Here is a 13,462-nt window from a genome sequence, read left to right on the forward strand (position 1 = left end):
ATGTGCCTTGAAAACCTATCATCTTTTCTTGGCCTTTCAGACAGAGTTGCATTCCAGAAACACCAGGTCACTCTGTATTCCAGGTCATGCCTTGAAGACAACATGCGTAAACCCTCGCCCTCTCCATTGTCAAACAGAAGAGCAAGTCACTACATGCTGCTGCGTCTGCCTCTCATCCTGACAAACTGTCTTCAACACTGGGAAATGCAAACCTTCTTCCTTCCTTTTCTGTTTTTCTTATAATAACTCAGCCTTGAATCAGAGGTCCAGGTTCAGCCTCCCCAAAATGCTGCTGTCAAATAGAAGGAGTACCTTTTGTCCCCTAATTTACCATGTCTTGCTGCTGCTGCTGCTAAGTTGCTTCAGTCGTGTCTGCCTCTGTGCGACCCCATAGACGGCAGCCCACCAGGCTCCCCCATCCCTGGGATTCTCCAGGCAAGAACACTGGAGTGGTAAGGAAAGCTAAAAAGTTCAGGACTGCAAGGATAGGATCAGCTATCCCTGAGAACAGAGAATGCACACAGGGAGCTGTATTTTAGCACCTATGAGATACAGAGAATGGAATCTTTTCCTGTGTTGCATCCCAAAGAAACGGGAGAAAAAGACAAATATAAGTTAATGTCAATGGAGTATTAAAACTAATTAATAATATTAAGGAGGAACTCTCCTTAAGGTAATTTCAGAGCTTTTTTTCTTTTCTTTTGCTCCTCCATTAAACTTTTACTATTGCTGTTAAACTGAACAAATAACTTCAGTCTTTTCAAGCCTCAGATTCCTTACCTGGGAAAGGAACAGATACTTGCTAAGACCCCTTCAGCATGAGAACATAGCCTTGACGTTCTCTGGCTTGATGAATCTCTGTCTCGGGTGCCTGTGTAGAGGGTGAGAGAAAAGGGTTCACATTCCTGCCTAAATACTTGTCTGCAAAACGCCCATTCCCTTGACTGCAGCACTCACCTCCATAAATGTATTTCTTAAACACGGGCAGTTACCTTGTTATTTTCTCTGGGATAATGTGTAGATTATAGGCAATAATTAACATTCCTCCCACCACGTGCAGCCAGTTGAGGACTGAGTCAGCAGCTGCCGGTCCAGCTCAGAGTGTGGGGTGCAGGTAGGGGGTAGGGCAGATGTATTCAGAGGAATCAGAAAACGCATGCATTTCCAGGGCTCTAAGAATGGAGGCTCAGCAGCCCCTTGAATTAGAATTTCCTCTGCAGGTCTCTTTCATAATTCCAACCAGACTTTAATAACTTGTTTTCATTTTAGTTGCTCTTTTAAAAACTCTGACCATTCACTTTTTGCATTTCTAACATGCTATACACACACAGAAAGATGTCTGATATTTGCACAGGGATAATTTTGCTATTTGGAATATGCACAGCAATAAGAGCTAAGAGAAATGGCCCTTGGGAAATCTCTATTTTCTGGAATCTGGATTGTAGAAAAAGAGCTATGTCAGAATCTCATAGTATGCCAGAGAGTGAAGTGATTAATGGGGCAGGGATCTACCATGGTCCAGGAAGCAAAGCCTTCCCAAGGGACCACAAATGTAGTAAGTGTGGTTGGGAGACTGTGAGTTTGAGAAAGCTGTAGGCATTTACTGCTCCTAGAAAAGGCTTATGGGGTGAGGACGGGCAGTTTCTTAGAGCATTTTCCACTCACTGTGGTTCAGTTGCTCAGTCGTGTCTGACTCTTTGTGATCCCATGGACTGCACCACACCAAGCTTCCCTATCCTTCATTATCTCCCGAAGTTTGCTCAAACTCATGCCCATTGAATCAGTGATGCCACCCAACCTTCTCATCCTCTGTCGTCCCCTTCTCCTCCTGCCCTCAATCTTTCCCAGCATAAGGATCTTTTCAAATGAGTCAGCTCTTCACATCAGGTGGCCAAAATATCGGAGTTTCAGCTTCAGCATCAGCCGTTCCAATGAACACCCAGGAATGATCTCCTTTAGGATGGACTGGTTGGATCTCCTTGCAGTCCAAGGGACTCTCAAGAGTCTTCTCCAACACCACAGTTTGAAAGCACCAATTTTTCAGTGCTGAGCCTTTATGGTTTAGCTTTCATATCTGTACATAACTACTGGAAAAACCATAGCTTTGACTAGATGGACCTTTGTCAGCAATGTGATATCTCTGCTTTTTAATACTCAGAAATACTTCCAAGAAGGTGCCAGGAATAATTCTGAACTTCTGTCATTGAGCTGCAGCAATAGGGCAAGAAATTGCGATGTTAGGGGGCAAGAATACTATAGCTGCTGCTGCTGCTAAGTCGCTTCAGTCATGTCCGGCTCTGTGCAACCCCACAGACGGTAGCCCACCAGGCTCCCCCATCCCTGGAAATCTCCAGGCAAGAACACTCGAGTGGGTTGCCATTTCCTTCTCCAATGCATGAAAGTGAGAAGTGAAAGTGAAGTCACTCAGTCATGTCCGACTCTTAGCGACCCCATGGACTGCAGCCCACCAGGCTCCTCCGTCCATGGGATTTTCCAGGCAAGAGTACTGGAGTGGGGTGCCATTGCCTTCTCCATACTATAGCTACTTGTCTAAAAATACTAATAACCATGATGCTAGTGCTTCAGTGTCTTTAGGTTTTTTTAGTCACTGGGATATGGGAGTGCAGATATCTATTGATAAACAATAATAATAGAACCACACACCAGTAACCTGCCTCCCAGTCTGTGCACTCTCATGTATAATATTTCCCGCTTTTTTAATTTATATTGAAAACAAGGTTCAAAGAAGTTTATTTGTATACATATAGCTGATTCACTTTGCTGAGCAGTTGAAACTAACACAACGTTGTGAGACAACTACACTCCAGTTGTCTGCAGTATATAAATTAAAAAAAAAAAATTTTAGTGACTTTGCCCCCACGTCACTTAGAAAAGGGCAGAGTTTACAGCTCCCAAGGCATAGACAGTCTTTTATTTTTATAACTGGAAGTGCAAATTAAACCTACAATGAGGTATTATGTCACACTGGTCAGAATGGTTATCATCAAAAAACCTACAGACAATAAATGCTGGAGAGGGTGTGGAGAAAACTCTACCCTCCTACCCTGTTGGTGGGAATGTAAGTTGGTGTAGCAGGCATATATTGAGCGAAAACCATAATTCAAAAACACACATGCACCCCAGTATTCACTGCAGCAGTATTTACAATGCATGGGAAATCTTGTGACTGCCTGCATTATGACAGCTTTACCTCTCAAGTAAGGATGGTTTTACTTGAGCACAAGTCTTTTCATTTTCTTTAAGCCACTCACCGTGTTGTTTCCCTCTCATTCTTAAAAATAGTTTGTCAGTTTTAATTTGGTTCAATTAGAATATTATGCACAGATATGAACACAATGAGGAGGAATTTCTCTTTTGCTTCTACGTTTTGAAATTCCATTTGATGAAGATATTAGCACCTTTGAATTTGTGATTTTTTTTTGTTTTCTTTCCTTTTTGCCTCTATTTCTGGTATGCCTACATAGAATCAACATGCAAGAATTTTCAGCAGAAGGGACAAAATGGTTCAGTCCAAAGAGTCACTGATATTTGGTGAACTTGGCAAAATGCACAAAACATAAGTCATGAGTTTTAATTTCTGCTCCATTACCAATTCAGTTATATATATTTTTCACTAGAGTCAGTGGGTGAATTTGAATTAAATACCAAAGTTTCTTAATTGGTTTTGCTTGTTTTTTTTTCCTGTATTGTTGTACACCTGTGCACACCTGTGTGTTTTTTTTAATGCTACTACATACAAGCATCTTCTCATTTGAAAAAAGTTTGCATTCATTTGAAAGGCATGAGCTGCCTAGAGTACTTCCCTCCTTTTACCTTCACCATCTTGCTGTAGAAGGTCATGCATCTCACAGTATGTATCTCTCTGTTACAATTTGCTTCCAGCTGAGCAGAAAGGCTGAGCCAAGTTCAATGTGTCTAACATACCTCTCTCATGGGCACGGGCGGCTGCAGATGTTGGCAGAGTCAGAGAAGCACTGGATCCCTCTTAATCGGCATGTTGCAGCTAATTGATGCTCCGTGGATTCCTTGCTCCGTGTCCGATACGGCCGGCCCTTTATAATCCTTCCAATTTCGTTGAGCTGCTGGAGCTCACTGTCTCTGCTAGAGCTCAGAGACACACAGGTCAGTGGTCAAGGAGAAAGTCTTAGAGTAAAGAGCTCTGAGTCAATTTGCTTCTTTCGTGGTCACTGCGGCAATGTTACAATGAAAAGGAAGAAAGGACCGTCATATTCATCAACAAATTCTAAACATGGACTAAGTAACACATGTCAAAGCCAAACAGCATGTGATTTCACTATATGTGGAAATCTAAACAAAACAAACCCAATGAACAAATGTAACAAAATGGAAACAGTGTCAGAGAACAAACAAGTGTTGCCAGAGGGGGACAGGGTGGTGGGGAGAAGGTAAAGAAGTGGGCAGGGGTGGGGATGGGGAACTGGAGGAAGGCCATCAAAAGGTGCAAGCGTCCAGTTACAAGACAAATAAGCTCTAGGGATGTAATGTACAACATGATGACTATAATTTATCTTCAATAAAGATAAATATAAATCATTTCGAATCTTTAAATGTATTATTTAACAACACTGCTATATGTTATGTTATAGTCCAGTTGCTGTCGTGTCCAACTCTGTGATCCCATGAACTGAAGATCATCAGGCTTCCCTATCCTTCACTATCTCCAGGAATTTGCTCAAACTCATGTCCATTGAGTAACTTTCATATATTACATATATGCTGTAGGTTATATATAAAAGTTAAAGGAGTAAACCCTAAGAGTTCTCATCACAAGGGAAATTTTTTTTTTCTTTTTCTTCTCTTTTGTATCTATATGAGATGAGGGATGTTCACTAAACTCACTGTGGTCACTGTTTATGATGTAGGTAAGTCATATCATTATGCTGTATTCTTTAAACTTATACAGTGATGTATGACTATTAAATCTCAATAAAACTGTACAAAAAAAAAGTTTGTAATAAAATAAAAAATAAATTCCAAACATACAAAAGAGTTTCAGAGATACGAAGAGAACTACCTCAGCCCTGGGCCTACTCTTTACAAAAACTATTAACTAGGACCAAAGGCTAAAACCTCTGTGAGATATAACTTTCTCTCCTATAAAATGGAAACTGACAAGAATTCCCCAGCAAGACAATGTATAGTAATTACATAAACGGAGCAACATATTCAAGTATTGGAATTTTACTGAAGCATCAGAATATCCTTGGGCTTTTAAAAAAGTGGTCACATTAGGGAATTTAAAACTTTTATTTAAATATGGAAGCTTTGACATAACCTGAACAGTTTCAAAATAATGTTATAAGAAGCCACATGTGCCACAAACATAGAGTTAAGGGTAGGTGGTGTATATAAAGCATTTTTTTTCCTTCTTGGACTATTTCTTTTCTCTGTTTTTGTTTTGCTTTCTTGATAATTTATCTATTCTCTTGATGACATACACGGAACCAAGTTTATTTTTTTTTGTCTAGCTTAAAACATACAAAACCAATGTGCCACACTTACGCGTTTTTCTATCAGTCAGGTGTATTCTTTTTTAAGTCTTAATTTTTTGATTCCTGCTCTTACCAGAAAACTTAATAACAGAATTATAGCCCCAAGGGTAGATCTTCATGTTGGTATATTTGTAGAGCTCCGATTAGTGATCTGAAGTATATAAAATATGTATTAAAAGGTTTCCCCATCCTCCACTCACCCCTTCATGACCTTCGCTCAACCAGGGTGCACCAGCTGACTGCCCTGAGGGCTCGGCAGTCACGCTACATAAAGACAGCATTTTTTTTGAAAAGGGTAAAGCAAGGTGTTGAACTCAGCCTCTTGGTAACCTGCAACCTTCCTCCAAGACTGCAGGACTCAAGAGGCACATGAAGTGCATTCCTCTTCCTCGCCTCTTAACTCCGCAGGCACCAGTGATAAGAACCTAACAAGAACTGCCTTTTCATCACTAGAAAATGCTAGAGTGGATCCAGAGAAACCAGAAGGTAGAGAGTCAAGCTGGGCACAGGGATGTTTCCTTTCATTACAGGAATTATTTTGTATGTTTTGACCCAGAGTTGGCTGTGTTTCAGTTTTCGTGTTGATGGCGTCTGAGGGAAGGCAAACGGGGCAGTCAGATGAAGCAAACCAAAGGTTCATTTTACTGTGGTGGGCTGTTACTGATGGGTGCAAAAGAGCCTTTGAAACTATCACCCTGATGTGCAAGAAAAAAAAATAAAAACAACCTCAATCAAAAAGCCCAGCAAACAGGCTGAACTCTATAAAGCCATTTTCTACACACTCGCACATCTGAACAGAATTAATTAGCACTCTTCATTTTCACTTGTTTTAAAGGCTCAGGCTTAGCTCTGTCTAACCCTTAGAAGTTCCATGTATTTCCCAAGCATAACATTAGAAAAGGTGAATTCTTTATACAGACATGAGAGCTTGCTTTCTACTCCTGTGAACATTAAAATAAACAGAAGATAAAGGGGGAAAGAGAAAAGGAGGGAGGAAGGGAAAAAAGGAGCTAGGGAAGAAAGGGAGGAAGGGAAAAAAGAGGAAAGTATTCTTGGAACAAAATGAAAACCTTAATAATGTCAATTCCCTCTACTTTGGGTATGTTCCAAGTTGATGGAAGATGGGAATTAGAAAGAAACAAAGGAAAAAGTAAAATTACAAGGATGTTAGATTGTAACTTTTCAATGAAAATATAATATTTGAAAGTAAAAATACGTTATCATATGACATCACAGTCAAAATCTTTGTAGAACTCTCCATATATCTCCATCTAAAAACTCGTGAAACTTTACTATGCAGAGAAAAATAGGGTAGAAAAAGGAAGATGATTCCTCAAAACTGTCTTTCTTATTAAAACCTCACTTTTGGAGAGATCGACATGACCGCAAATAAGCATCTGGAATTTGTCAACTGAATATTTCTTATTTCAATCCAAATACATGGCATTTGTACAGTTACCTAAAAGTATATTTTGAGAAAAACTCTGCAGCAGAAAAACCATGCCTCCTCTTCAGAAGATATGTTATCTTTTAATTTACTTTTAGAGACCTTGGCTGCAGAACTGGTTTAACATCGTTACATGGTCGTAAGAGACAGTCTTGCTACTACTGTAAAGGTACAGAGACAAAGTCGAGATTATACCCAAGATTACTAAGATTCTCCCAGCACTGCAGAACTAGAAAGTGCAGAGACCCCATCACTGAGTATATTCAGAAGCATGGCTATGACCGCTCTTCCAGTTGGGTAGATACATCCAAGATGTCTGGTGAAGACCCAGAGAGCAGCAAAGCAGAGTATAACACCCCCATCCAGGGCACACGGTTCTTTCAGGGGTTCTAAACGCTATATGCATCTTCCTAAGTGTCTCATTTACTACTGAAGAATGATGTGACTTCTGGAAGTAATTTAGTTAGTAAATAAGAGATGATGATCAGGATAAAGATGGTCTGTAATTTGGGGTTAGACGCCATGACCCAACATAGCAATTTCCCTGTAGTTTATAATTTTTGCTTCCAATCTTGAACTGGATAGAGTATAAGTGTAAGACAACAAATGACTGTTTTTCCTTCCAACATTCTAAATATTTGATTTGGATTCGGGTGCATGTTTGAATCTTTAGTGTGTTAGAAAAGATAGTATCTGAAATCATTTTTCTCTCTGTGCCTACTCATCAGATGGGCACCAAGAATCTTCATATTTTAAATATTGTTTTGTAAGTTTATCATATGTATACATATAAATGCATGCACATGAATTATTTATATTTATTTATCAGTCACATCAGTTGTAATACAATATTTGAAGCTTAAAAACTTTATATTTGGGCAATATTACATTAAGTAAAAGTTGTATACTTTCAATGAACAGTGTTTTAGTTTTTGCAAAAGAAAATCTGGAAAAAGCCAAGTGAATTTTTGATAGGGACTATAGTGTTTTACTCATGAACACCAAAGAACCTCATAAAATCAGCAGAAGTTCAGAGAGCAAATTGTTGTGTTAACGCTGTTTATATTCTTATCTAACTTACTGAAAATGTTTTATCATATTATGTACCCAAATAATTGTTAAGCAGCAACTCTTCAGAAAATGCTAAGTTGCCGAATAATAATAACCCAAGAAATTATGCATCATTTGAGGTTTGGAACTGAAATAAAGTATACAGTTTGTAATAACCACCTGCAAATTTGCAAAGCCACCACACAATCATAATGTGTGATCAACTATCTGAAAAAAAAGGGATTTCAAAGATGAAATTAAAATTAAGGTAGGTGTATACTTTTCCAAGAAAACAAAGATAAAACAAAAGTGTGTGTTTTGTATATTTGTATCACAGAAACAAACTGACCTCTTATTTTTGAAGCAGTAAAAATGATTTGTAGAAGTTAATGACCGCCATCCTTTTGTTCCCTTCTTCTCCCCCTTCCCTCAAACACACGCACACACTGAGTTTTGTCTCAGGAAATGTATGAGGCTATGAGGATTTTTCTTAATTGAGGTAAAGAGGCTAAAACATCTAGAAACCATAGTCTCTTTCCATTTATGTACAAACCTTTACATTTTGTGAAGCTAGCAGTTTAGTTGATCAAGTAATGAGTATAATGAAACAGTTGGTTTATTGAGCATTTCGGGTAATGGTGTCATCATTAACTCTACTAGGAAGGGAATACATAGGCTACAAACTCCCATCACTGTATGTATTGGAGAAAAACAGGTTTTTAAAGTTATAACTTTTATGTTAAATGTAGTAATCAAATATAATCATAGAAGAATTAACGTGGCATAGTATTTTGAAAGGAAACACACAGCATTACATATAAGTAATGCTGTTTATTTCAGAAAGAACTCTGTCTAACCGAGATAATTCCTACATGTCTTTAATGAAGGAAGCTTAGCATTTCCCCTGGTAATTATTCCTACAGTCTGACAATAGGTCTATTCAAAAGCTTTTGTTATATATGATAAAATAGTTGCTCCAATTTTACCAGCTCCTCCCTGAAGAGAAATAATTGATTCCCATTCTTTGAAAGCCTTAAAAGGCTTTCAGATGAATGTTTCTATCTTCTGACGAGCAAGGAGATCTCTGAGACCATGGCCTGGTCTCCATGTAGTTTGAATGGATCATGTCTATAAGCCTGCTGCAGTAGAGAAAGGGGAAGAATCTCATAAAAATTGCAAAGTATGATCAAATCCGTCACAAGTAACATGAAACAATATGAAAAATGAAAAGTAGAATGTATCTAGTTGTCCTGATTATGCAGTTATATCAAGGTGTGTAGATCTATAACTGAGAATTGTTTTCTTATTTCCTATTGATTGAGGAGCATATATAGCTATAGAGATTCTTTTAAGGGCAATAAGATACGATTTTGTCCAGAGTTTCAAAGGACACCTGAGCCTTGTCATGACCCAGCCATCCCTTCTCCAATGGGATATCTAAGTGGCAGATATGAAAAGGAAGTCAAAAGGTCATTTAATTATTAACTAGGCTAAACTAGAAAACCCAGTTATTATTTGGTAAAGTGAACTGAGCAGATGGTTCAAACTAGACCCAAGTGGAATCTATTTGCCTCCCAAGAATGAATCTTACCACCAGATGGCCACAGGAAACTAAAGCAACCAGTGTTTACATACAAAGAAAAGAAGAGCCGGACTTCCCTGATGATCCAGTGGTTAAGACACTGTGCTCCTCGTGCGGGGGGCTGGGGTTCCATCCCTGATTGGGGGCTGGATCCCATATGCCCCAGCTGGGAGTTCACATGCCACAACTAAAGGTCCCATGTGCTGCAAGAAAGAATGAAGACCTTGTGTGCCACAACCAAGAGCTGGCACAGTCAAATAAATAAATAAAAGCAAAATATTAAAAGAAAAAGATATTAATATCTGCTGGCTTTCTTATCCAGCCAACTCCAAGAAATAGGAAGCTAATAAACCAGCTTTCCCTGGTGGCTCAGACGGTTAAGAATCTGCCTGCAGTGCAGGAGACCTGAGTTCGATCCCTGGGTTGGGAAGATCCCTTGCAGTAAAAAATGGCAACCCACACCAGTATTCTTGCCTGGAGAATTAACCACCAACAGAGGAGCCTGGTCGGCTACAGTCCACGGGGTCACAAAGATAGCACACAGCTGGGTGACTGACACTTTCACTTTTCAAAGCAAACAGTAAGTAAATGTGGCCAATCAGATTTGTATTTAATCCACTTGACAAAGAACAAAAAATGGTGTAGAGGGGCAGGAAGCTTAACTTCTCTCTTGCAGGACTTAGAGTGTTGAATTCAGGCCTATTCTCTTCCCTGTAAGTAGGATACAATCCTCTCTCAATGTCTGCAAGGAATTGGTTCCAGGACACCAAGGAATACCAAAATCTGAGATACTCAAGCCCCTTATATAAAATGGCATATATTTGCATGTAACCTATACACATTCTTCGAATCATCTGTAGATTACTTATAATACCTAATACAATGCAAATGCTACGTAAAGAGTTGCTGTTATTGTTGCTTAGTCCCTAAGTTCTGTCTGACTCTTTTGGGACCCCACAGGCTGTAGCCCACCAGGCTCCTCTGTCCATGGGGTTTCCCAGGCAAGAATACTGGAATGGGTTGCCATTTCCTCCTTCAGGGGATTTTTCTGACCCAAGGATTGAACCCATGTCTCTTGCAGCACATGCAGTTTTTTTCTTTTTTTTTTTTAACAACTGAGCCACCTGGGAAGCCACAAATAGTTGCTAGCATGTAGCAAATTCAAGTTTCACCCTTTGGAATTTTCTGGAATTTTTTTTCAAACATTTTTGATCTACAGTTAGCTGAATGTAGAACCCTCAGATACGGAGGGTTGACTGTACTCTGCAAAACCACATAGAAATATCAACTCCCCTCCAGGATATCCTGCCATAGCCCAAGCTTCATAGGCCTTGTCCACAACAACTAAACTGGGACTCAGGAAACTCCAGACAGAACTCCCAGTCATCTGGGGAAGCTACCCCAAAAAAGAAACTTCAGGCCAGTGATCTGAAGTTGGAATCCTTTACTCAGTGGGCAAACGTTCTTCTAAGCAGAACAACTTCAACATTCTTCCCTAGTGCTGTCTACCAGACTGCATGTTCCTTTCAATTATACAATACAGAGTTTCAGCTACAGTCACCATGTGTCCATGAACAGATAAACAGACAAAACATGGTATATACATACAGCAGACTGTTATTCAGCCATGAGAACAGAAGGAAATCCTGATATTTGTGGCAACATGCATGGGCCTTGAGGCCATTATGCTAAGTGAAATTAGCCAGATAGAGAAAGACAAACGCTGCATGGGATCACTTATATGTAGAATCTAAGAAAAAGTGTCAAACATAAAACAAGACAATAGAAAACTGGTTGTCATGGGAAGGGGGTGTAGGGAAAACAGGAGAAGGTTGGAAAAGGGTAGAAACTTTCATCTATAAGATGAAAAGGCCTGAGGATTTAACGCCTAACAAGGAAGGTCTGTTCTTCCTGATATCTGTATGTCCGGCTAAAAGTGTTTGATGAATGAACGGAGTAATGAGATATATAATAAATTTGGAGGGAAAGAGTCATTTGAAGAAAGATATGCAACCAAACACATTAAATGTAACAATTATTCATTCTTGTTTGTAGGCTGAAAGATAATGATACAAACTATTTGCATATTTTATTAATTACACATACGTGGCTGTTGTTATTCAGCTCCAAGTCATGAAGTAATATCAGAAGATACAAAAGAGCATCATCAAGAATTCCAAGGGGACTTGAATATTACTAAGACTGTCTTAAAGTTTCAAGCTATAGAATATGTCTAAATAATTAGAGAAATAATTTTAAGAGGAGATATGAAGGCTTCTATGCTTAACATGGATGCTGAGGATATTCATTCAGCCATTCAACAAAATGTCAGGAGCACAATGTCCCAGGGATTCCATTAGACCTCAAGGGTTCAAAGATGAAGAAGGAATAACTCTCCGTCTCATGGAAATTCCATTTTTCCCAGGTATGCAGCATGAGAAAGTACAGTCTACAGATGTTTGAGAATGTGGGAAAGGAATACAATTTTCTATATGTGTCTAGGTGAGCAATAGGGGGATATTTTTATGAGATTTGAAGCTTGATTGGGATATTTCTTCATGTGAACTTTGTGTGGGAAAAAAATGGGTAATGGGCAGAGCTAGGGTAAGTAGAGCTTCCTTCATGGCTCAGATGGAAAAGAATCCACCTGCAGTGCTGGAAACCTGGGTTCAGTCCCTGAGTTGGGAAGATCCCCTGGAGGAGGGCAGACAGCTCACTCCGGTACACTTGCCTGGAGACTCCCCATGGACAGAGGCACCTGGAGAGCTACAGTCCGTGGGGTCGCAAAGAGCCGGACACGACTGAGCGACCAAGCACAGCACAGCGCACAGGGCAAGTGGAAACAGGGGCGGGGCAGTCAGTAGAAACAGGTTAAGAATGCAGCATAATGAAGGCATGAAAGTGTATGACATTTTCTGGAGTCCGAGCTCTCTGGTGGTTAAATCAGATTGTGAAGATAAGGAAGGGGCTGACATTTTTCAGAAGGCAGAGTGGTGAAAAGCGATACTTGAAGGTAGACCCGGGACAGCTTGTGAGTGCTCTTGGGGCCACATTGAGGAGTTTGGACGGCTACCCTCCTGATGCTGCTCTCTGCTTAACGTCTACCTCCAGATCAGGCTCCTGTGCCGTTCTATCTAGAGACGTTCAGCTCTGTTCTTTACCTCTTCCCTGGGATCATGCTTAATGAACGGACCCCTTCGGCATCATTCTCTCCTTTTTCTTGTGTTTTCTCTTTAGTGTTTGAACCGCTTCATGTATTTTGCATAACTAAAAAAAAAAAGCTGAATAATCTTCACCAGCCACCAAGCTCTCTTTCCTACCCTTTACTTCTGAAGATCGATCTGTATAATTGCTTTTCTCCTAATACCACTGTAACTGGGATTCTGCTCCACCAGTGAACACCTCCTGTGTCAAGACAAACATCATCGCTGGCCCTGTTGTCATCAACTCTAGGGGACATTTTAAAATGACCTCAGTGAGGTCTTCTGCTGCAGTTGTTTGTGTCATACATGTACTCTATGCTTTTTAGTATCTTGGCATCACTTGAGTTCTTTTTTTTTTTTAACCGTTCATTCTCTATCATAGGATATTTCTCTGTCTACCATTTAATGTTTATATTCTTCAGGATTCAGCCTTTATTCTACTTTTCTTCTCATTCTTCACACTGTTCATAAGTAATTTCACATTCACACATGGTTTGAAATGATAAATATCCATCCAACAAGGACTCTGAAACTGGTCTCTCTAGCTTGGTCTTCCTTTGTTTCAGATTTCTTTATTTAGCCAACTTTCACTTGGCCATCCTACAATATCTCAGACTCTAAAAATCCAAGAAATAATGGAAGGACC

The 13,462-nt window shown here is 39.7% G+C and overlaps 1 long non-coding RNA gene across 2 annotated transcripts in view; it reads right to left on the reverse strand.

Moving 5' to 3' along the window:
- The window catches only part of LOC102185059, a 141,576-nt gene that overhangs the window by 64,632 nt on the left and 63,482 nt on the right, over positions 1-13,462 (reverse strand). For both annotated transcript variants that reach the window (XR_001917359.1, XR_001297356.2), the window contains exons 3-4: positions 3,946-4,208; positions 781-871 (exon numbers count right to left, since the gene is read on the reverse strand). This is a non-coding gene — a long non-coding RNA (uncharacterized LOC102185059). The remainder of the gene's footprint in view (positions 1-780; positions 872-3,945; positions 4,209-13,462) is intronic.

The sequence above is a fragment of the Capra hircus genome, chromosome 27 (genome assembly GCF_001704415.2).
Source record: "Capra hircus breed San Clemente chromosome 27, ASM170441v1, whole genome shotgun sequence".
NCBI lineage: Eukaryota > Metazoa > Chordata > Mammalia > Artiodactyla > Bovidae > Capra > Capra hircus.